This window comes from Phalangium opilio, unplaced genomic scaffold, assembly GCF_054372755.1.
Source record: "Phalangium opilio isolate 3A_F unplaced genomic scaffold, DU_Popi_V2 ptg000024l_1, whole genome shotgun sequence".
Lineage (NCBI taxonomy): Eukaryota > Metazoa > Arthropoda > Arachnida > Opiliones > Phalangiidae > Phalangium > Phalangium opilio.
In genome coordinates, this window is record NW_028324155.1 from 11493121 (window position 1) to 11514456 (window position 21336).

General features: G+C 36.7%; 7 non-coding genes and 38 pseudogenes across 7 annotated transcripts; 23 read left to right on the forward strand and 22 right to left on the reverse strand.

The window, feature by feature from the left end:
* Positions 1–910: 910 nt before the first annotated feature.
* Positions 911–1029, reverse strand: LOC149693354 (5S ribosomal RNA; annotated as a pseudogene).
* Positions 1030–1389: 360 nt separating this feature from the next.
* On the reverse strand, positions 1390–1508 carry LOC149693355 (5S ribosomal RNA; annotated as a pseudogene).
* Positions 1509–1869: 361 nt separating this feature from the next.
* Positions 1870–1988, reverse strand: LOC149693356 (5S ribosomal RNA; annotated as a pseudogene).
* Positions 1989–2124: 136 nt separating this feature from the next.
* On the reverse strand, positions 2125–2242 carry LOC149693357 (5S ribosomal RNA; annotated as a pseudogene).
* A 360-nt stretch (positions 2243–2602) lies between these two features.
* Positions 2603–2721, reverse strand: LOC149693358 (5S ribosomal RNA; annotated as a pseudogene).
* Positions 2722–3081: 360 nt separating this feature from the next.
* Positions 3082–3200, reverse strand: LOC149693359 (5S ribosomal RNA; annotated as a pseudogene).
* A 360-nt stretch (positions 3201–3560) lies between these two features.
* Positions 3561–3679, reverse strand: LOC149693360 (5S ribosomal RNA). The gene has a single exon (XR_016383141.1). It is a non-coding gene; the product is annotated as a 5S ribosomal RNA (ribosomal RNA).
* Positions 3680–4040: 361 nt separating this feature from the next.
* LOC149693361 (5S ribosomal RNA) lies at positions 4041–4159 on the reverse strand. The gene has a single exon (XR_016383287.1). It is a non-coding gene; the product is annotated as a 5S ribosomal RNA (ribosomal RNA).
* Positions 4160–4295: 136 nt separating this feature from the next.
* LOC149693362 (5S ribosomal RNA) lies at positions 4296–4414 on the reverse strand (annotated as a pseudogene).
* Positions 4415–4774: 360 nt separating this feature from the next.
* On the reverse strand, positions 4775–4893 carry LOC149693363 (5S ribosomal RNA; annotated as a pseudogene).
* Positions 4894–5252: 359 nt separating this feature from the next.
* Positions 5253–5371, reverse strand: LOC149693364 (5S ribosomal RNA; annotated as a pseudogene).
* Positions 5372–5731: 360 nt separating this feature from the next.
* Positions 5732–5850, reverse strand: LOC149693365 (5S ribosomal RNA; annotated as a pseudogene).
* Positions 5851–6211: 361 nt separating this feature from the next.
* LOC149693366 (5S ribosomal RNA) lies at positions 6212–6330 on the reverse strand. The gene has a single exon (XR_016383288.1). It is a non-coding gene; the product is annotated as a 5S ribosomal RNA (ribosomal RNA).
* Positions 6331–6466: 136 nt separating this feature from the next.
* On the reverse strand, positions 6467–6585 carry LOC149693367 (5S ribosomal RNA; annotated as a pseudogene).
* A 362-nt stretch (positions 6586–6947) lies between these two features.
* LOC149693368 (5S ribosomal RNA) lies at positions 6948–7066 on the reverse strand (annotated as a pseudogene).
* A 361-nt stretch (positions 7067–7427) lies between these two features.
* On the reverse strand, positions 7428–7546 carry LOC149693369 (5S ribosomal RNA; annotated as a pseudogene).
* Positions 7547–7908: 362 nt separating this feature from the next.
* On the reverse strand, positions 7909–8027 carry LOC149693370 (5S ribosomal RNA; annotated as a pseudogene).
* A 360-nt stretch (positions 8028–8387) lies between these two features.
* LOC149693371 (5S ribosomal RNA) lies at positions 8388–8506 on the reverse strand (annotated as a pseudogene).
* A 362-nt stretch (positions 8507–8868) lies between these two features.
* On the reverse strand, positions 8869–8987 carry LOC149693372 (5S ribosomal RNA; annotated as a pseudogene).
* A 120-nt stretch (positions 8988–9107) lies between these two features.
* On the reverse strand, positions 9108–9226 carry LOC149693373 (5S ribosomal RNA). Its single transcript, XR_016383164.1, has one exon. It is a non-coding gene; the product is annotated as a 5S ribosomal RNA (ribosomal RNA).
* Positions 9227–9586: 360 nt separating this feature from the next.
* On the reverse strand, positions 9587–9705 carry LOC149693374 (5S ribosomal RNA; annotated as a pseudogene).
* A 363-nt stretch (positions 9706–10068) lies between these two features.
* LOC149693375 (5S ribosomal RNA) lies at positions 10069–10187 on the reverse strand (annotated as a pseudogene).
* Positions 10188–12611: 2424 nt separating this feature from the next.
* Positions 12612–12730, forward strand: LOC149693376 (5S ribosomal RNA). Its single transcript, XR_016383165.1, has one exon. It is a non-coding gene; the product is annotated as a 5S ribosomal RNA (ribosomal RNA).
* Positions 12731–12851: 121 nt separating this feature from the next.
* LOC149693377 (5S ribosomal RNA) lies at positions 12852–12970 on the forward strand (annotated as a pseudogene).
* Positions 12971–13332: 362 nt separating this feature from the next.
* On the forward strand, positions 13333–13451 carry LOC149693378 (5S ribosomal RNA; annotated as a pseudogene).
* Positions 13452–13586: 135 nt separating this feature from the next.
* On the forward strand, positions 13587–13705 carry LOC149693379 (5S ribosomal RNA; annotated as a pseudogene).
* Positions 13706–13826: 121 nt separating this feature from the next.
* LOC149693380 (5S ribosomal RNA) lies at positions 13827–13945 on the forward strand (annotated as a pseudogene).
* A 361-nt stretch (positions 13946–14306) lies between these two features.
* Positions 14307–14425, forward strand: LOC149693381 (5S ribosomal RNA; annotated as a pseudogene).
* A 135-nt stretch (positions 14426–14560) lies between these two features.
* Positions 14561–14679, forward strand: LOC149693382 (5S ribosomal RNA; annotated as a pseudogene).
* A 121-nt stretch (positions 14680–14800) lies between these two features.
* Positions 14801–14919, forward strand: LOC149693383 (5S ribosomal RNA; annotated as a pseudogene).
* Positions 14920–15280: 361 nt separating this feature from the next.
* Positions 15281–15399, forward strand: LOC149693384 (5S ribosomal RNA; annotated as a pseudogene).
* Positions 15400–15534: 135 nt separating this feature from the next.
* Positions 15535–15653, forward strand: LOC149693385 (5S ribosomal RNA; annotated as a pseudogene).
* A 362-nt stretch (positions 15654–16015) lies between these two features.
* LOC149693386 (5S ribosomal RNA) lies at positions 16016–16134 on the forward strand (annotated as a pseudogene).
* Positions 16135–16496: 362 nt separating this feature from the next.
* LOC149693387 (5S ribosomal RNA) lies at positions 16497–16615 on the forward strand (annotated as a pseudogene).
* A 362-nt stretch (positions 16616–16977) lies between these two features.
* LOC149693388 (5S ribosomal RNA) lies at positions 16978–17096 on the forward strand (annotated as a pseudogene).
* A 136-nt stretch (positions 17097–17232) lies between these two features.
* On the forward strand, positions 17233–17351 carry LOC149693389 (5S ribosomal RNA). Its single transcript, XR_016383290.1, has one exon. It is a non-coding gene; the product is annotated as a 5S ribosomal RNA (ribosomal RNA).
* Positions 17352–17712: 361 nt separating this feature from the next.
* On the forward strand, positions 17713–17831 carry LOC149693390 (5S ribosomal RNA; annotated as a pseudogene).
* Positions 17832–18193: 362 nt separating this feature from the next.
* Positions 18194–18312, forward strand: LOC149693391 (5S ribosomal RNA; annotated as a pseudogene).
* Positions 18313–18673: 361 nt separating this feature from the next.
* On the forward strand, positions 18674–18792 carry LOC149693392 (5S ribosomal RNA; annotated as a pseudogene).
* A 362-nt stretch (positions 18793–19154) lies between these two features.
* On the forward strand, positions 19155–19273 carry LOC149693393 (5S ribosomal RNA; annotated as a pseudogene).
* A 136-nt stretch (positions 19274–19409) lies between these two features.
* LOC149693394 (5S ribosomal RNA) lies at positions 19410–19528 on the forward strand (annotated as a pseudogene).
* A 361-nt stretch (positions 19529–19889) lies between these two features.
* On the forward strand, positions 19890–20008 carry LOC149693395 (5S ribosomal RNA; annotated as a pseudogene).
* Positions 20009–20145: 137 nt separating this feature from the next.
* Positions 20146–20265, forward strand: LOC149693396 (5S ribosomal RNA; annotated as a pseudogene).
* Positions 20266–20628: 363 nt separating this feature from the next.
* On the forward strand, positions 20629–20747 carry LOC149693397 (5S ribosomal RNA; annotated as a pseudogene).
* A 362-nt stretch (positions 20748–21109) lies between these two features.
* Positions 21110–21228, forward strand: LOC149693398 (5S ribosomal RNA). The gene has a single exon (XR_016383230.1). It is a non-coding gene; the product is annotated as a 5S ribosomal RNA (ribosomal RNA).
* The last annotated feature ends 108 nt before the right edge of the window (positions 21229–21336 follow it).

Consider the following 21336-nt stretch of genomic DNA (forward strand, 5'->3'; position numbering starts at 1 on the left):
CCTCCATAGGAAATGCATTAGACTATACATTGCAGGCTCGTAACTCTGTTTCTACTGGATATACGGGGATCTCCTTTGAGTATGTTATAGTCCAATTTGTCCCCCATCTAACCATGCTAAACACATTGAGATACGACAAACAGGGGCCGAGTAATTAAGCTAAACGTAAACAAACAACCCCTCCATAGGAAATGCATTAGACTATATTTTGCAGGCCCATAACTCTGTGTCTACTAGAGATACGGGGATGTCCTTAGGATATGTTATAGTCCAAATTGTCCCCCATCTCACCATATTAAAAACTTTGGGCTACGACAAACAGGGGCCGAGTACTTAAGCAAAACGTTAAGAAACAAACCCCCTCCATAGGAAATGAGTTAGACTATACTTTGCCGGATCGTAACTCTGTTTCTACGGAGATACGGTGATGTCCTTTGAGTATGTTTTAGTCCAGTTTGTCCCCCATCTAACCATACTAAAAACATTGAGCTACGACAAACAGGGGCCGAGATATTAAGCTAAACGTAAACAAACAACCCCTCCATAGGAAATGCATTAGACTATACTTTGCAGGCTCGTAACTCTGTTTCTACTGAGATACGGGTATGTCCTTTGAGTATGTTTTAGTCCAATTTGTCCCCCATCTAACCATACTAAAAACATTGAGCTACGACAAACAGGGGCCGAGATATTAAGCTAAACGTAAACAAACAACGCTGCTTAACTTCGGTGATAGGACAAGAACCGGTGTTTTCAACGTGATATGGCCGTTGCCGAGAGTGCTAGTTAATAATTCGAATTTAAATTAAGTGAGACAAATTAACCTTCATCTTTTTAAAACAATGACAAAAAGAAAATAAGTTTACTTTTTTCATATCTATTGGAATTTAAAAGTGGAAAAAAAGTGAAAAACCAACGGCACGCAGTGTTCCTAAGAGGTCTCCCTCCCAAGTACTGACTGCGATCGACGCTGCTTAGCTTCGATGATCGGACGAGAACCGGTGTTGTCAGCGTGATATGGCCGTTGCCGAGAGTGCTATTTAATAATTTGAATTTAATTAACCTTCATCTTTATAAAACAATATCAAAAAGAAGATATTTTTGCTTTTTACATATCTGGTGGAATTTAAAAGAGGAAACAAAAGTGAAAAAGCCAACGGCACGCAGAGTTTCCAATTACTGACTGCGCTCGACGCTGCTTAACTTCGGTGATAGGACAAGAACCGGTGTTTTCAACGTGATATGGCCGTTGCCGAGAGTGCTAGTTAATAATTCGAATTTAAATTAAGTGAGACAAATTAACCTTCATCTTTTTAAAACAATGACAAAAAGAAAATAAGTTTGCTTTTTTCATATCTATTGGAATTTAAAAGTGGAAAAAAAGTGAAAAACCAACGGCACGCAGTGTTCCTAAGAGGTCTCCCTCCCAAGTACTGACTGCGATCGACGCTGCTTAACTTCGGTGATCGGACGAGAACCGGTGTTTTCAGCGTGATATGGCCGTTGCCGAGAGTGCTTGTTAATAATTTGAATTTAATTCACTTTCATCTTTATAAAACAATATCAAAAAGAAGATATGTTTGCTTTTTACATATCTGGTGGAATTTAAAAGAGGAAACAAAAAGGAAAAGGCCAAAGGCACGCAGTGTTCCCAAGTACAGACTGCGCTCGACGCTGCTTAACTTCGGTGATCGGACAAGAACCGTTTTTTCAGCGTGATATGGCCGTTGCCGAGAGTGCTAGTTAATAATTCGAATTTAAATTAAGTGAGACAAATTAAACTTCATCTTTTTAAAACAATAACAAAAAGAAAATATGTTTGCTTTTTTGAAATTTATTGGAATATAAAAGTGGAAAAAAAAGAGAAAAAGCCAACGGCACGCAGTGTTCCTAAGTGGTCTCCCTCCCAAGTACTGACTGCGCTCGACGCTGCTTAACTTCGGTGATCGGACGAGAACCGGTGTTTTCAGTGTGATATGTCCGTTGCCCAGAGTGCTATTTAATAATTCGAATTTAAATTAAGTGAGACAAATTAACCTTCATCATTTTAAAACAGTAACAAAAAGAAAATAAGTTTGCTTTTTCCATATCTATTGGAATTTAAAAGTGGAAAAAAAAGTGAAAAACCAACGGCACGCAGTGTTCCTAAGAGGTCTCCCTCCCAAGTACTGACTGCGATCGACGCTGCTTAGCTTCGATGATCGGACGAACCCGGTGTTGTCAGCGTGATATGGCCGTTGCCGAGAGTGCTATTTAATAATTTGAATTTAATTAACCTTCATCTTTATAAAACAATATCAAAAAGAAGATATTTTTGCTTTTAACATATCTGGTGGAATTTAAAAGAGGAAACAAAAGTGAAAAAGCCAACGGCACGCAGAGTTTCCAATTACTGACTGCGCTCGACGATGCTTAACTTCGGTGATAGGACAAGAACCGGTGTTTTCAACGTGATATGGCCGTTGCCGAGAGTGCTAGTTAATAATTCGAATTTAAATTAAGTGAGACAAATTAACCTTCATCTTTTTAAAACAATGACAAAAAGAAAATAAGTTTGCTTTTTTCATATCTATTGGAATTTAAAAGTGGAAAAAAAGTGAAAAACCAACGGCACGCAGTGTTCCTAAGAGGTCTCCCTCCCAAGTACTGACTGCGATCGACGCTGCTTAGCTTCGATGATCGGACGAGAACCGGTGTTGTCAGCGTGATATGGCCGTTGCCGAGAGTGCTATTTAATAATTTGAATTTAATTAACCTTCATCTTTATAAAACAATATCAAAAAGAAGATATTTTTGCTTTTTACATATCTGGTGGAATTTAAAAGAGGAAACAAAAGTGAAAAAGCCAACGGCACGCAGAGTTTCCAATTACTGACTGCGCTCGACGCTGCTTAACTTCGGTGATAGGACAAGAACCGGTGTTTTCAACGTGATATGGCCGTTGCCGAGAGTGCTAGTTAATAATTCGAATTTAAATTAAGTGAGACAAATTAACCTTCATCTTTTTAAAACAATGACAAAAAGAAAATAAGTTTGCTTTTTTCATATCTATTGGAATTTAAAAGTGGAAAAAAAGTGAAAAACCAACGGCACGCAGTGTTCCTAAGAGGTCTCCCTCCCAAGTACTGACTGCGATCGACGCTGCTTAGCTTCGATGATCGGACGAGAACCGGTGTTGTCAGCGTGATATGGCCGTTGCCGAGAGTGCTATTTAATAATTTGAATTTAATTAACCTTCATCTTTATAAAACAATATCAAAAAGAAGATATTTTTGCTTTTTACATATCTGGTGGAATTTAAAAGAGGAAACAAAAGTGAAAAAGCCAACGGCACGCAGAGTTTCCAATTACTGACTGCGCTCGACGCTGCTTAACTTCGGTGATAGGACAAGAACCGGTGTTTTCAACGTGATATGGCCGTTGCCGAGAGTGCTAGTTAATAATTCGAATTTAAATTAAGTGAGACAAATTAATCTTCATCTTTTTAAAACAATGACAAAAAGAAAATAAGTTTGCTTTTTTCATATCTATTGGAATTTAAAAGTGGAAAAAAAGTGAAAAACCAACGGCACGCAGTGTTCCTAAGAGGTCTCCCTCCCAAGTACTGACTGCGCTCGACGCTGCTTAACTTCGGTGATCGGACGAGAACCGGTGTTTTCAGCGTGATATGGCCGTTGCCGAGAGTGCTTGTTAATAATTTGAATTTAATTCACTTTCATCTTTATAAAACAATATCAAAAAGAAGATATGTTTGCTTTTTACATATCTGGTGGAATTTAAAAGAGGAAACAAAAAGGAAAAAGCCAAAGGCACGCAGTGTTCCCAAGTACAGACTGCGCTCGACGCTGCTTAACTTCGGTGATCGGACAAGAACCGTTTTTTCAGCGTGATATGGCCGTTGCCGAGAGTGCTAGTTAATAATTCGAATTTAAATTAAGTGAGACAAATTAAACTTCATCTTTTTAAAACAATAACAAAAAGAAAATATGTTTGCTTTTTTGAAATTTATTGGAATATAAAAGTGGAAAAAAAAGAGAAAAAGCCAACGGCACGCAGTGTTCCTAAGTGGTCTCCCTCCCAAGTACTGACTGCGCTCGACGCTGCTTAACTTCGGTGATCGGACGAGAACCGGTGTTTTCAGCGTGATATGTCCGTTGCCCAGAGTGCTATTTAATAATTCGAATTTAAATTAAGTGAGACAAATTAACCTTCATCATTTTAAAACAGTAACAAAAAGAAAATAAGTTTGCTTTTTCCATATCTATTGGAATTTAAAAGTGGAAAAAAAAGTGAAAAACCAACGGCACGCAGTGTTCCTAAGAGGTCTCCCTCCCAAGTACTGACTGCGATCGACGCTGCTTAGCTTCGATGATCGGACGAGAACCGGTGTTGTCAGCGTGATATGGCCGTTGCCGAGAGTGCTATTTAATAATTTGAATTTAATTAACCTTCATCTTTATAAAACAATATCAAAAAGAAGATATTTTTGCTTTTAACATATCTGGTGGAATTTAAAAGAGGAAACAAAAGTGAAAAAGCCAACGGCACGCAGAGTTTCCAATTACTGACTGCGCTCGACGATGCTTAACTTCGGTGATAGGACAAGAACCGGTGTTTTCAACGTGATATGGCCGTTGCCGAGAGTGCTAGTTAATAATTCGAATTTAAATTAAGTGAGACAAATTAACCTTCATCTTTTTAAAACAATGACAAAAAGAAAATAAGTTTGCTTTTTTCATATCTATTGGAATTTAAAAGTGGAAAAAAAGTGAAAAACCAACGGCACGCAGTGTTCCTAAGAGGTCTCCCTCCCAAGTACTGACTGCGATCGACGCTGCTTAGCTTCGATGATCGGACGAGAACCGGTGTTGTCAGCGTGATATGGCCGTTGCCGAGAGTGCTATTTAATAATTTGAATTTAATTAACCTTCATCTTTATAAAACAATATCAAAAAGAAGATATTTTTGCTTTTTACAATCTGGTGGAATTTAAAAGAGGAAACAAAAGTGAAAAAGCCAACGGCACGCAGAGTTTCCAATTACTGACTGCGCTCGACGCTGCTTAACTTCGGTGATAGGACAAGAACCGGTGTTTTCAACGTGATATGGCCGTTGCCGAGAGTGCTAGTTAATAATTCGAATTTAAATTAAGTGAGACAAATTAACCTTCATCTTTTTAAAACAATGACAAAAAGAAAATAAGTTTGCTTTTTTCATATCTATTGGAATTTAAAAGTGGAAAAAAAGTGAAAAACCAACGGCACGCAGTGTTCCTAAGAGGTCTCCCTCCCAAGTACTGACTGCGATCGACGCTGCTTAGCTTCGATGATCGGACGAGAACCGGTGTTGTCAGCGTGATATGGCCGTTGCCGAGAGTGCTATTTAATAATTTGAATTTAATTAACCTTCATCTTTATAAAACAATATCAAAAAGAAGATATTTTTGCTTTTTACATATCTGGTGGAATTTAAAAGAGGAAACAAAAGTGAAAAAGCCAACGGCACGCAGAGTTTCCAATTACTGACTGCGCTCGACGCTGCTTAACTTCGGTGATCGGACAAGAACCGTTTTTTCAGCGTGATATGGCCGTTGCCGAGAGTGCTAGTTAATAATTCGAATTTAAATTAAGTGAGACAAATTAACCTTCATCTTTTTAAAACAATAACAAAAAGAAAATAAGTTTGCTTTTTTCATATCTATTGGAATTTAAAACAGGAAAAAAAGTGAAAAAGCCAACGGCACGCAGAATTCCCAAGTGGTCTGTCTCCCAAGTACTGACTGCGCTCGACGCTGCTTAACTTCGGTGATCGGACGAGAACCGGTGTTTTCAGCGTGATATGGCCGTTGCCGAGAGTGCTTGTTAATAATTTGAATTTAATTCACTTTCATCTTTATAAAACAATATCAAAAAGAAGATATGTTTGCTTTTTACATATCTGGTGGAATTTAAAAGAGGAAACAAAAAGGAAAAAGCCAAAGGCACGCAGTGTTCCCAAGTACAGACTGCGCTCGACGCTGCTTAACTTCGGTGATCGGACAAGAACCGTTTTTTCAGCGTGATATGGCCGTTGCCGAGAGTGCTAGTTAATAATTCGAATTTAAATTAAGTGAGACAAATTAAACTTCATCTTTTTAAAACAATAACAAAAAGAAAATATGTTTGCTTTTTTGAAATTTATTGGAATATAAAAGTGGAAAAAAAAGAGAAAAAGCCAACGGCACGCAGTGTTCCTAAGTGGTCTCCCTCCCAAGTACTGACTGCGCTCGACGCTGCTTAACTTCGGTGATCGGACGAGAACCGGTGTTTTCAGCGTGATATGTCCGTTGCCCAGAGTGCTATTTAATAATTCGAATTTAAATTAAGTGAGACAAATTAACCTTCATCATTTTAAAACAGTAACAAAAAGAAAATAAGTTTGCTTTTTCCATATCTATTGGAATTTAAAAGTGGAAAAAAAAGTGAAAAACCAACGGCACGCAGTGTTCCTAAGAGGTCTCCCTCCCAAGTACTGACTGCGATCGACGCTGCTTAGCTTCGATGATCGGACGAGAACCGGTGTTGTCAGCGTGATATGGCCGTTGCCGAGAGTGCTATTTAATAATTTGAATTTAATTAACCTTCATCTTTATAAAACAATATCAAAAAGAAGATATTTTTGCTTTTAACATATCTGGTGGAATTTAAAAGAGGAAACAAAAGTGAAAAAGCCAACGGCACGCAGAGTTTCCAATTACTGACTGCGCTCGACGATGCTTAACTTCGGTGATAGGACAAGAACCGGTGTTTTCAACGTGATATGGCCGTTGCCGAGAGTGCTAGTTAATAATTCGAATTTAAATTAAGTGAGACAAATTAACCTTCATCTTTTTAAAACAATAACAAAAAGAAAATAAGTTTGCTTTTTTCATATCTATTGGAATTTAAAACAGGAAAAAAAAGTGAAAAAGCCAACGGCACGCAGAATTCCCAAGTGGTCTGTCTCCCAAGTACTGACTGCGCTCGACGCTACTTAACTTCGGTGATCGGACGAGAACCGGTGTTTTCAGCGTGATATGGCCGTTGCCGAGAGTGCTATTTAATAATTTGAATTTAATTAACCTTCATCTTTATAAAACAATATCAAAAAGAAGATATTTTTGCTTTTTACATATCTGGTGGAATTTAAAAGAGGAAACAAAAGTGAAAAAGCCAACGGCACGCAGAGTTTCCAATTACTGACTGCGCTCGACGCTGCTTAACTTCGGTGATAGGACAAGAACCGGTGTTTTCAACGTGATATTGCCGTTGCCGAGAGTGCTAGTTAATAATTCGAATTTAAATTAAGTGAGACAAATTAACCTTCATCTTTTCAAAACAATAACAAAAAGAAAATAAGTTTGCTTTTTTCATATCTATTGGAATTTAAAAGTGGAAAAAAAAGTGAAAAACCAACGGCACGCAGTGTTCCTAAGAGGTCTCCCTCCCAAGTACTGACTGCGATCGACGCTGCTAAGCTTCGATGATCGGACGAGAACCGGTGTTGTCAGCGTGATATGGCCGTTGCCGAGAGTGCTATTTAATAATTTGAATTTAATTAACCTTCATCTTTATAAAACAATATCAAAAAGAAGATATTTTTGCTTTTTACATATCTGGTGGAATTTAAAAGAGGAAACAAAAGTGAAAAAGCCAACGGCACGCAGAGTTTCCAATTACTGACTGCGCTCGACGCTGCTTAACTTCGGTGATAGGACAAGAACCGGTGTTTTCAACGTGATATGGCCGTTGCCGAGAGTGCTAGTTAATAATTCGAATTTAAATTAAGTGAGACAAATTAACCTTCATCTTTTTAAAACAATAACAAAAAGAAAATAAGTTTGCTTTTTTCATATCTATTGGAATTTAAAACAGGAAAAAAAAGTGAAAAAGCCAACGGCACGCAGAATTCCCAAGTGGTCTGTCTCCCAAGTACTGACTGCGCTCGACGCTGCTTAACTTCGGTGATCCGACGAGAACCGGTGTTTTCAGCGTGATATGGCCGTTGCCGAGAGTGCTATTTAATAATTTGAATTTAATTAACCTTCATCTTTATAAAACAATATCAAAAAGAAGATATTTTTGCTTTTTACATATCTGGTGGAATTTAAAAGAGGAAACAAAAGTGAAAAAGCCAACGGCACGCAGAGTTTCCAATTACTGACTGCGCTCGACGCTGCTTAACTTCGGTGATAGGACAAGAACCGGTGTTTTCAACGTGATATGGCCGTTGCCGAGAGTGCTACTTAATAATTCGAATTTAAATTAAGTGAGACAAATTAACCTTCATCTTTTTAAAACAATAACAAAAAGAAAATGTGTTTGCTTTTTTCATATCTATTGGATTTTAAAAGAGGAAAAAAAATTAAAAGCCAACGGCACGCAGTGTTCCTAAGTGGTCTCCCTCCCAAGTACTGACTGCGCTCGACGCTGCTTAGCTTCGATTATCGGACGAGAACCGGTGTATTCAGCGTGATATGGCCGTTGCCGAGAGTGCTTGTTAATAATTTGAATTTAATTCACTTTCATCTTTATAAAACAATATCAAAAAGAAGATATGTTTGCTTTTTACATATCTGGTGGAATTTAAAAGAGGAGACAAAAAGGAAAAAGCCAAAGGCACGCAGTGTTCCCAAGTTCAGACTGCGCTCGACGCTGCTTAACTTCGTTGATCGGACAAGACACGTTTTTTTCAGCGTGATATGGCCGTTGCCGAGAGTGCTAGTTAATAATTCGAATTTAAATTAAGTGAGACAAATTAAACATCATCTTTTTAAAACAATAACAAAAAGAAAATAAGTTTGTTTTTTTCATATCGATTGGAATTTAAAAGAGGAAAAAAAAGTGAAAAAACCAACGACAGGCAGTGTTCCTAAGTGGTCTCCCTCCCAAGTACTGACTGCGATCGACGCTGCTTAACTTCGGTGATCGGACGAGAACCGGTATTGTCAGCGTGATATGGCCGTTGCCGAGAGTGCTATTTAATAATTTGAATTTAATTAACCTTCATCTTTATAAAACAATAACAAAAAGAAGATATGTTTGCTTTTTTCATATCTATTGGAATTTAAAAGTGGAAAAAAAGTGAAAAACCAACGGCACGCAGTGTTCCTAAGTGGTCTCCCTCCCAAGTACTGACTGCGCTCGACGCTGCTTAACTTCGGTGATCGGACGAGAACCGGTGTATTCAGCGTGATATGGCCGTTGCCGAGAGTGCTAGTTAATAATTTGAATTTAATTAACTTTCATCTTTATAAAACAATATCAAAAAGAAGATATGTTTGCTTTTTTATATCTGGAGGAATTTAAAAGAGGAAACAAAAAGGAAAAAGCCAAAGGCACGCAGTGTTCCCAAGTACTGACTGCGCTCGACGCTGCTTAACTTCGGTGATCGAACGAGAACCGGTTTTTTCAGCGTGATATGGCCGTTGCTGAGAGTGATAGATAATAATTCGAATTTAAATTAAGTGAGACAAATTGACCTTCATCTTTTTAAAACAATAACAAAAAGAAAAGAAGTTTCCTTTTTTCATATCTATTGGAATTTAAAAGAGGAAAAAAAAATTAAAAGCCAACGGCACGCAGTGTTCCTAAGTGGTCTCCCTCCCAAGTACTGACTGCGCTCGTCGCTGCTTAACTTCGATGATCGGACGAGAACCGGTGTATTCAGCGTGATATGGCCGTTGCCGAGAGTGCTAGTTAATAATTTGAATTTAATTAACTTTCATCTTTATAAAACAATATCAAAAAGAAGATATGTTTGCTTTTTTCATATCTGGAGGAATTTAAAAGAGGAAACAAAAAGGAAAAAGCCAAAGGCACGCAGTGTTCCCATGTACTGACTGCGCTCGACGCTGCTTAACTTCGGTGATCGGACGAGAACCGTTTTTTTAAACGTGATATGGCCGTTGCCGAGAGTGCTAGTTAATAATTCGAATTTAAATTAAGTGAGACAAATTAACCTTCATCTTTTTAAAACAATAACAAAAAGAAAATTATGTGCGGTTTTTTCATATCTGGTGGAATTTAAAAGAGGAAACAAAAAGGAAAAAGCCAACGGCACGCAGTGTTCCTGAGTGGTCTCCCTCCCAAGTACTGACTGCGCTAGACGCTGCTTAACTTCGGTGATCGGAGGAGAACCGTTTTTTTCAGCGTGATATGGCCGTTGCCGAGAGTGCTATTTAATAATTCGAATTTAAATTAAGTGAGACAAATTAACCTTCATCTTTTCAAACAATAACAAAAAGAAAATAAGTTTGCTTTTTTCATATCTATTGGAATTCAAGATACAAAGTCCGTGACAACGATTTCTTATTGGAAATTGAATTTTAACCGTTTTTTGGATGAATATCGTTATATTTGCTTGAATTAAAGCAAAAAGTACAAAAAAATGGTTTCAGTGGTTATATTTGAAAATAGTGAAAAAATTCTCAAAATGTGCTTCTCTGGCCGAGAAACGTCGATTTTCAAAATGTAATTAAAAATCGAGGTTCAATTTTATTTATTGATCAATCGAGATGAAATCACTTTTGATGAGTATTTTATAGGTAATAAAGCTGAATTCGGTCAAAAATTGGTCCAGAAAAAAATTCATTAAAAAGTGTACCGAAAAAATCGCATGTTTTTTTCTTCAAGATACAAAATCCGTGACAACTATTTCTTATTGGAAATTGAATTTTAACAGTTTTTTGGATGAATATCGTTATATTTGCTTGAATTAAAGCAAAAAGTACAAAAATAATGGTTTCAGTGGTTATATTTTAAAATAGTGAAAAAATTCTCAAAATGTGCTTCTCTGGCCGAGAAACGTTGATTTTGAAAATGTTATTAAAACTCGAGTTACATTTTTATTTATTGATCAATCGATATGAAATCACTTTTAATGAGTATTTTATAGGTAAATAAGCCGAATTCGGTCAAAAATTGGTCCAGAAAAAAATTCATTAAAAAGTGTACCGAAAAAATCGCATGTTTTTTTCTTCAAGATACAAAATCCGTGACAACTATTTCTTATTGGAAATTGAATTTTAACAGTTTTTTGGATGAATATCGTTATATTTGCTTGAATTAAACAAAAAGTACAAAAATAATGGTTTCAATGGTTATATTTTAAAATAGTGAAAAAATTCTCAAAATGTTTTTCTCTGGCCGAGAAACGTCGATTTTGAAAATGTTATTAAAAATCGAGGTTCATTTTTATTTATTGATCAATCGAAATGAAATCACTTTTAATGAGTATTTTATAGGGAAATAAGCTGAATTCGGTCAAAAATTTGTCCAGAAAAAAATTCATTCAAAAGTGTACCGAAAAAATCGCATATTTTTTTCTTCAAGATACAAAATCCGTGACAACGATTTCTTATTGAAATGGAATTTTAGCAGTTTTTTGGATGAATATCGTTATATTTGCTTGAATTAAAGCAAAAAGTACAAAAATAATGGTTTCAATGGTTATATTTTAAAATAGTGAAAAAATTCTCAAAATGTTTTTCTCTGGCCGAGAAACGTCGATTTTGAAAATGTTATTAAAAATCGAGGTTCATTTTTATTTCTTGATCAATCGAAATGAAATCACTTTCAATGAGTATTTTATAGGTAATTTATTTGAATTCGGTCAATTATTTGTCCAGAAAAAAATGCATTAAAAAGTGTACCGAAAAAATCGCATGTTTTTTTTCTTCAAGATACAAAATCCGTGACAACGATTTCTTATTCAAAATTGAATTTGAACAGTTTTTTGAATGAATATCGTTATATTTGCTTGAATTAAAGCTAAAAGTACAAAAATAGTGGTTTCAGTGGTTATATTTTAAAATAGTGAAAAAATTCTCAAAATGTTTTTCTCTGGCCGAGAAACGTCGATTTTGAAAATGTTATTAAAAATCGAGGTTCATTTTTATTTATTGATCAATCGAAATGAAATCACTTTTAATGAGTATTTTATAGGGAAATAAGCTGAATTCGGTCAAAAATTTGTCCAGAAAAAAAAGCATTAAAAAGTGTACCGAAAAAATCGAATGTTTTTTTTCTTCAAGATACAAAATTGAACCTCGATTTTTAATTACATTTTGAAAATCGACGTTTCTCGGCCAGAGAAGCACATTTTGAGAATTTTTTCACTATTTTCAAATATAACCACTGAAACCATTTTTTTGTACTTTTTGCTTTAATTCAAGCAAATATAACGATATTCATCCAAAAAACGGTTAAAATTCAATTTCCAATAAGAAATCGTTGTCACGGACTTTGTATCTTGAATTCCAATAGATATGAAAAAAGCAAACTTATTTTCTTTTTGTTATTGTTTTAAAAAGATGAAGGTTAATTTGTCTCACTTAATTTAAATTCGAATTATTAACTAGCACTCTCGGCAACGGCCATATCACGTTTAAAAAAACGGTTCTCGTCCGATCACCGAAGTTAAGCAGCGTCGAGCGCAGTCAGTACTTGGGAACACTGCGTGCCTTTGGCTTTTTCCTTTTTGTTTCCTCTTTTAAATTCCTCCAGATATGAAAAAAGCAAACATATCTTCTTTTTGATATTGTTTTATAAAGATGAAAGTCAATTAAATTCAAATTATTAACTAGCACTCTCGGCAACGGCCATATCACGCTGAATACACCGGTTCTCGTCCGATCACCGAAGTTAAGCAGCGTCGAGCGCAGTCAGTACTTGGGAGGGAGACCACTTAGGAACACTGCGTGCCGTTGGTTTTTCACTTTTTTTTCCACTTTTAAATTCCAATAGATATGAAAAAAGCAAACATATCTTCTTTTTGTTATTGTTTTATAAAGATGAAGGTTAATTAAATTCAAATTATTAAATAGCACTCTCGGCAACGGCCATATCACGCTGACAATACCGGTTCTCGTCCGATCACCGAAGTTAAGCAGCGTCGATCGCAGTCAGTACTTGGGAGGGAGACCACTTAGGAACACTGCCTGTCGTTGGTTTTTTCACTTTTTTTTCCTCTTTTAAATTCCAATCGATATGAAAAAAACAAACTTATTTTCTTTTTGTTATTGTTTTAAAAAGATGATGTTTAATTTGTCTCACTTAATTTAAATTCGAATTATTAACTAGCACTCTCGGCAACGGCCATATCACGCTGAAAAAAACGTGTCTTGTCCGATCAACGAAGTTAAGCAGCGTCGAGCGCAGTCTGTACTTGGGAACACTGCGTGCCTTTGGCTTTTTCCTTTTTGTCTCCTCTTTTAAATTCCACCAGATATGTAAAAAGCAAACATATCTTCTTTTTGATATTGTTTTATAAAGATGAAAGTGAATTAAATTCAAATTATTAACAAGCACTCTCGGCAACGGCCATATCACGCTGAATACACCGGTTCTCGTCCGATAATCGAAGCTAAGCAGCGTCGAGCGCAGTCAGTACTTGGGAGGGAGACCACTTAGGAACACTGCGTGCCGTTGGCTTTTAAATTTTTTTCCTCTTTTAAAATCCAATAGATATGAAAAAAGCAAACACATTTTCTTTTTGTTATTGTTTTAAAAAGATGAAGGTTAATTTGTCTCACTTAATTTAAGTTCGAATTATAAACTAGCACTGTCGGCAACGGCCATATCGCGCTAAAAACACCGGTTCAAGTCCTATCACCGAAGTTAAGCAGCGTCGAGCGCAGTCTGTACTTGGGAGGGAGACCACTGAGGAACACTGCGTGCCGTTGGTTTTTCACTTTTTTTTCCACTTTTAAATTCAAATAGATATGAAAAAAGCAAACATATCTTCTTTTTGTTATTGTTTTATAAAGATGAAGGTTAATTAAATTCAAATTATTAAATAGCACTCTCGGCAACGGCCATATCACGCTGACAACACCGGTTCTCGTCCGATCACCGAAGTTAAGCAGCGTCGATCGCAGTCAGTACTTGGGAGGGAGACCACTTAGGAACACTTCCTGTCGTTGGTTTTTTCACTTTTTTTCCTCTTTTAAATTCCAATCGATATGAAAAAAACAAACTTATTTTCTTTTTGTTATTGTTTTAAAAAGATGATGTTTAATTTGTCTCACTTAATTTAAATTCGAATTATTAACTAGCACTCTCGGCAACGGCCATATCACGCTGAAAAAAACGTGTCTTGTCCGATCAACGAAGTTAAGCAGCGTCGAGCGCAGTCTGTACTTGGGAACACTGCGTGCCTTTGGCTTTTTCCTTTTTGTCTCCTCTTTTAAATTCCACCAGATATGTAAAAAGCAAACATATCTTCTTTTTGATATTGTTTTATAAAGATGAAAGTGAATTAAATTCAAATTATTAACAAGCACTCTCGGCAACGGCCATATCACGCTGAATACACCGGTTCTCGTCCGATAATCGAAGCTAAGCAGCGTCGAGCGCAGTCAGTACTTGGGAGGGAGACCACTTAGGAACACTGCGTGCCGTTGGCTTTTAAATTTTTTTCCTCTTTTAAAATCCAATAGATATGAAAAAAGCAAACACATTTTCTTTTTGTTATTGTTTTAAAAAGATGAAGGTTAATTTGTCTCACTTAATTTAAGTTCGAATTATAAACTAGCACTGTCGGCAACGGCCATATCGCGCTAAAAACACCGGTTCAAGTCCTATCACCGAAGTTAAGCAGCGTCGAGCGCAGTCTGTACTTGGGAGGGAGACCACTGAGGAACACTGCGTGCCGTTGGTTTTTCACTTTTTTTTCCACTTTTAAATTCAAATAGATATGAAAAAAGCAAACATATCTTCTTTTTGTTATTGTTTTATAAAGATGAAGGTTAATTAAATTCAAATTATTAAATAGCACTCTCGGCAACGGCCATATCACGCTGACAACACCGGTTCTCGTCCGATCACCGAAGTTAAGCAGCGTCGATCGCAGTCAGTACTTGGGAGGGAGACCACTTAGGAACACTTCCTGTCGTTGGTTTTTTCACTTTTTTTCCTCTTTTAAATTCCAATCGATATGAAAAAAACAAACTTATTTTCTTTTTGTCATTGTTTTAAAAAGATGATGTTTAATTTGTCTCACTTAATTTAAATTCGAATTATTAACTAGCGCTCTCGGCAACGGCCTTATCACGCTGAAAAAAACGGTTCTTGTCCGATCACCGAAGTTAAGCAGCGTCGAGCGCAGTCTGTACTTGGGAACACTGCGTGCCTTTGGCTTTTTCCTTTTTGTTTCCTCTTTTTAATTCCACCAGATATGTAAAAAGCAAACATATCTTCTTTTTGATATTGTTTTATAAAGATGAAAGTGAATTAAATTCAAATTATTAACAAGCACTCTCGGCAACGGCCATATCACGCTGAATACACCGGTTCTCGTCCGATCATCGAAGCTAAGCAGCGTCGAGCGCAGTCAGTACTTGGGAGGGAGACCACTTAGGAACACTGCGTGCCGTTGGCTTTTAATTTTTTTTCCTCTTTTAAAATCCAATAGATATGAAAAAAGCAAACATATTTTCTTTTTGTTATTGTTTTAAAAAGATGAAGGTTAATTTGTCTCACTTAATTTAAGTTCGAATTATAAACTAGCACTGTCGGCAACGGCCATATCGCGCTAAAAACACCGGTTCTAGTCCTATCACCGAAGTTAAGCAGCGTCGAGCGCAGTCAGTACTTGGGAGACAGACCACTTGGGAATTCTGCGTGCCGTTGGCTTTTTCACTTTTTTTTCCTGTTTTAAATTCCAATAGATATGAAAAAAGCAAACTTATTTTCTTTTTGTTATTGTTTTAAAAAGATGAAGGTTATTTTGTCTCACTTAATTTAAATTCGAATTATTAACTAGCACTCTCGGCAACGGCCATATCACGTTGAAAACACCGGTTCTTGTCCTATCACCGAAGTTAAGCAGCGTCGAGCGCAGTCAGTAATTGGAAACTCTGCGTGCCGTTGGCTTTTTCACTTTTGTTTCCTCCTTTAAATTCCACCAGATATGTAAAAAGCAAAAATATCTTCTTTTTGATATTGTTTTATAAAGATGAAGGTTAATTAAATTCAAATTATTAAATAGCACTCTCGGCAACGGCCATATCACGCTGAAAACACCGGTTCTCGTCCGATCACCGAAGTTAAGCAGCGTCGAGCGCAGTCAGTACTTGGGAGACAGACCACTTGGGAATTCTGCGTGCCGTTGGCTTTTTCACTTTTTTTTCCTGTTTTAAATTCCAATAGATATGAAAAAAGCAAACTTATTTTCTTTTTGTTATTGTTTTAAAAAGATGAAGGTTAATTTGTCTCACTTAATTTAAATTCGAATTATTAACTAGCACTCTCGGCAACGGCCATATCACGTTGAAAACACCGGTTCTTGTCCTATCACCGAAGTTAAGCAGCGTCGAGCGCAGTCAGTAATTGGAAACTCTGCGTGCCGTTGGCTTTTTCACTTTTGTTTCCTCTTTTAAATTCCACCAGATATGTAAAAAGCAAAAATATCTTCTTTTTGATATTGTTTTATAAAGATGAAGGTTAATTAAATTCAAATTATTAAATAGCACTCTCGGCAACGGCCATATCACGCTGAAAACACCGGTTCTCGTCCTATCACCGAAGTTAAGCAGCGTCGAGCGCAGTCAGTACTTGGGAGACAGACCACTTGGGAATTCTGCGTGCCGTTGGCTTTTTCACTTTTTTTTCCTGTTTTAAATTCCAATAGATATGAAAAAAGCAAACTTATTTTCTTTTTGTTATTGTTTTAAAAAGATGAAGGTTAATTTGTCTCACTTAATTTAAATTCGAATTATTAACTAGCACTCTCGGCAACGGCCATATCACGTTGAAAACACCGGTTCTTGTCCTATCACAGAAGTTAAGCATCGTCGAGCGCAGTCAGTAATTGGAAACTCTGCGTGCCGTTGGCTTTTTCACTTTTGTTTCCTCTTTTAAATTCCACCAGATATGTTAAAAGCAAAAATATCTTCTTTTTGATATTGTTTTATAAAGATGAAGGTTAATTAAATTCAAATTATTAAATAGCACTCTCGGCAACGGCCATATCACTCTGACAACACCGGTTCTCGTCCGATCATCGAAGCTAAGCAGCGTCGATCGCAGTCAGTACTTGGGAGGGAGACCTCTTAGGAACACTGCGTGCCGTTGGTTTTTCACTTTTTTTTCAACTTTTAAATTCTAATAGATATGGAAAAAGCAAACTTATTTTCTTTTTGTTACTGTTTTAAAATGATGAAGGTTAATTTGTCTCACTTAATTTAAATTCGAATTATTAAATAGCACTCTGGGCAACGGACATATCACGCTGAAAACACCGGTTCTCGTCCGATCACCGAAGTTAAGCAGCGTCGAGCGCAGTCAGTACTTGGGAGGGAGACCACTTAGGAACACTGCGTGCCGTTGGCTTTTTCTCTTTTTTTTCCACTTTTATATTCCAATAAATTTCAAAAAAGCAAACATATTTTCTTTTTGTTATTGTTTTAAAAAGATGAAGTTTAATTTGTCTCACTTAATTTTAATTCGAATTATTAACTAGCACTCTCGGCAACGGCCATATCACGCTGAAAAAACGGTTCTTGTCTGATCACCGAAGTTAAGCAGCGTCGAGCGCAGTCTGTACTTGGGAACACTGCGTGCCTTTGGCTTTTTCCTTTTTGTTTCCTCTTTTAAATTCCACCAGATATGTAAAAAGCAAACATATCTTCTTTTTGATATTGTTTTATAAAGATGAAAGTGAATTAAATTCAAATTATTAACAAGCACTCTCGGCAACGGCCATATCACGCTGAAAACACCGGTTCTCGTCCGATCACCGAAGTTAAGCAGCGTCGAGCGCAGTCAGTACTTGGGAGACAGACCACTTGGGAATTCTGCGTGCCGTTGGCTTTTTCACTTTTTTTTCCTGTTTTAAATTCCAATAGATATGAAAAAAGCAAACTTATTTTCTTTTTGTTATTGTTTTAAAAAGATGAAGGTTAATTTGTCTCACTTAATTTAAATTCGAATTATTAACTAGCACTCTCGGCAACGGCCATATCACGTTGAAAACACCGGTTCTTGTCCTATCACCGAAGTTAAGCAGCGTCGAGCGCAGTCAGTAATTGGAAACTCTGCGTGCCGTTGGCTTTTTCACTTTTGTTTCCTCTTTTAAATTCCACCAGATATGTAAAAAGCAAAAATATCTTCTTTTTGATATTGTTTTATAAAGATGAAGGTTAATTAAATTCAAATTATTAAATAGCACTCTCGGCAACGGCCATATCACGCTGACAACACCGGTTCTCGTCCGATCATCGAAGCTAAGCAGCGTCGATCGCAGTCAGTACTTGGGAGGGAGACCTCTTAGGAACACTGCGTGCCGTTGGTTTTTCACTTTTTTTTCCACTTTTAAATTCCAATAGATATGAAAAAAGCAAACTTATTTTCTTTTTGTCATTGTTTTAAAAAGATGAAGGTTAATTTGTCTCACTTAATTTAAATTCGAATTATTAACTAGCACTCTCGGCAACGGCCATATCACGTTGAAAACACCGGTTCTTGTCCTATCACCGAAGTTAAGCAGCGTCGAGCGCAGTCAGTAATTGGAAACTCTGCGTGCCGTTGGCTTTTTCACTTTTGTTTCCTCTTTTAAATTCCACCAGATATGTAAAAAGCAAAAATATCTTCTTTTTGATATTGTTTTATAAAGATGAAGGTTAATTAAATTCAAATTATTAAATAGCACTCTCGGCAACGGCCATATCAAGCTGAAAACACCGGTTCTCGTCCGATCACCGAAGTTAAGCAGCGTCGAGCGCAGTCAGTACTTGGGAGACAGACCACTTGGGAATTCTGCGTGCCGTTGGCTTTTTCACTTTTTTTTCCTGTTTTAAATTCCAATAGATATGAAAAAAGCAAACTTATTTTCTTTTTGTTATTGTTTTAAAAAGATGAAGGTTAATTTGTCTCACTTAATTTAAATTCGAATTATTAACTTGCACTCTCGGCAACGGCCATATCACGTTGAAAACACCGGTTCTTGTCCTATCACAGAAGTTAAGCATCGTCGAGCGCAGTCAGTAATTGGAAACTCTGCGTGCCGTTGGCTTTTTCACTTTTGTTTCCTCTTTTAAATTCCACCAGATATGTTAAAAGCAAAAATATCTTCTTTTTGATATTGTTTTATAAAGATGAAGGTTAATTAAATTCAAATTATTAAATAGCACTCTCGGCAACGGCCATATCACTCTGACAACACCGGTTCTCGTCCGATCATCGAAGCTAAGCAGCGTCGATCGCAGTCAGTACTTGGGAGGGAGACCTCTTAGGAACACTGCGTGCCGTTGGTTTTTCACTTTTTTTTCAACTTTTAAATTCCAATAGATATGGAAAAAGCAAACTTATTTTCTTTTTGTTACTGTTTTAAAATGATGAAGGTTAATTTGTCTCACTTAATTTAAATTCGAATTATTAAATAGCACTCTGGGCAACGGACATATCACGCTGAAAACACCGGTTCTAGTCCGATCACCGAAGTTAAGCAGCGTCGAGCGCAGTCAGTACTTGGGAGGGAGACCACTTAGGAACACTGCGGGCCGTTGGCTTTTTCTCTTTTTTTTCCACTTTTATATTCCAATAAATTTCAAAAAAGCAAACATATTTTCTTTTTGTTATTGTTTTAAAAAGATGAAGTTTAATTTGTCTCACTTAATTTAAATTCGAATTATTAACTAGCACTCTCGGCAACGGCCATATCACGCTGAAAAAACGGTTCTTGTCCGATCACCGAAGTTAAGCAGCGTCGAGCGCAGTCTGTACTTGGGAACACTGCGTGCCTTTGGCTTTTTCCTTTTTGTTTCCTCTTTTAAATTCCATGAGATATGAAAAAAGCAAACATATCTTCTTTTTGTTATTGTTTTATAAAGATTAAGGTTAATTAAATTCAAATTATTAAATAGCACTCTCGGCAGCGGCCATATCAAGCGGAAAACACCGGTTCTTCTCCGATCACCGAAGTTAAGCAGCGTCGATCGCAGCCAGTACTTGGGAGGGAGACCCCTTAGGAACACTGCTTGCCGTTGGCTTTTTCACTTTTTTTTCCTCTTTTAAATTCCAATAGATATGAAAAAACCAAACATTTTTTCTTTTTGTTATTGTTTTAAAAAGATAAAGGTTAATTTGTCTCACTTAATTTAAATTCGAATTATTAACTAGCACTCTCGCCAACGGCCATATCGCGCTTAAAAACACCGGTTCTAGTCCTATCACCGAAGATAAGCAGCGTCGAGCGCAGTCAGTACTTGGGAGGGAGACCACTTAGGAACACTGCGTGCCGTTGGCTTTTTCACTTTTTTTTTCCTCTTTTAAATTCCAATAGATATGAAAAAAGCCAACATATTTTCATTTTGTTATTGTTTTAAAAAGATGAAGGTTAATTTGTCTCACTTAGTTTAAATTCGAATTATTAAATAGCACTCTCGGCAACGGCCATATCACGCTGAAAACACCGGTTCTCGTCCGATCACCGAAGTTAAGCAGCGTCGAGCGCAGTCAGTACTTGGAAACTTTGCGTGGCGTTGGCATTTTCACTTTTATTTCCTCTTTTAAATTCCATCAGATATTAAAAAAGCAAACATATCTTCTTTTTCTTATTGATTTATAAAGATGAAGGTTAATTAAATTCAAATTATTAAATAGCACTCTCGGCAACGGCCATATCACGCTCAAAACACCGGTTCTCGTCCGATCACCGAAGTTAAGCAGCGTCGAGCGCAGTCAGTACTTGGGAGGGAGACCGCTTAGGAACACTGCGTGCCGTTGGCTTTTTCACTTTTTTTTCCTCTTTTAAATTCCTATAGATATGAAAAAAGCAAACATATTTTCTTTTTGTTATTGTTTTAAAAAGATGAAGGTTAATTTGTCTCACTTAATTTAAATTCGAATTATTAAATAGCACTCTCGGCAACGGCCATATCACGCTGAAAACACCGGGTCTCGTCCGATCACCGAAGTTAAGCAGCGTCGAGCGCAGTCAGTACTTGGAAACTTTGCGTGGCGTTGGCATTTTCACTTTTATTTCCTCTTTTAAATTCCATCAGATATGAAAAAAGCAAACATATCTTCTTTTTCTTATTGATTTATAAAGATGAAGGTTAATTAAATTCGAATTATTAAATAGCACTCTCGGCAACGGCCATATCACGCTGAAAACACCGGTTCTCGTCCGATCACCGAAGTTAAGCAGCGTCGAGCGCAGTCAGTACATGGGAGGGAGACCACTTAGGAACACTGCGTGCCGTTGGCTTTTTCACTTTTTTTCCTCTTTTAAATTCCAATAGATATGAAAAAAGCCAACATATTTTCTTTTTGTTATTGTTTTAAAAAGATGAAGGTTAATTTGTCTCACTTAATT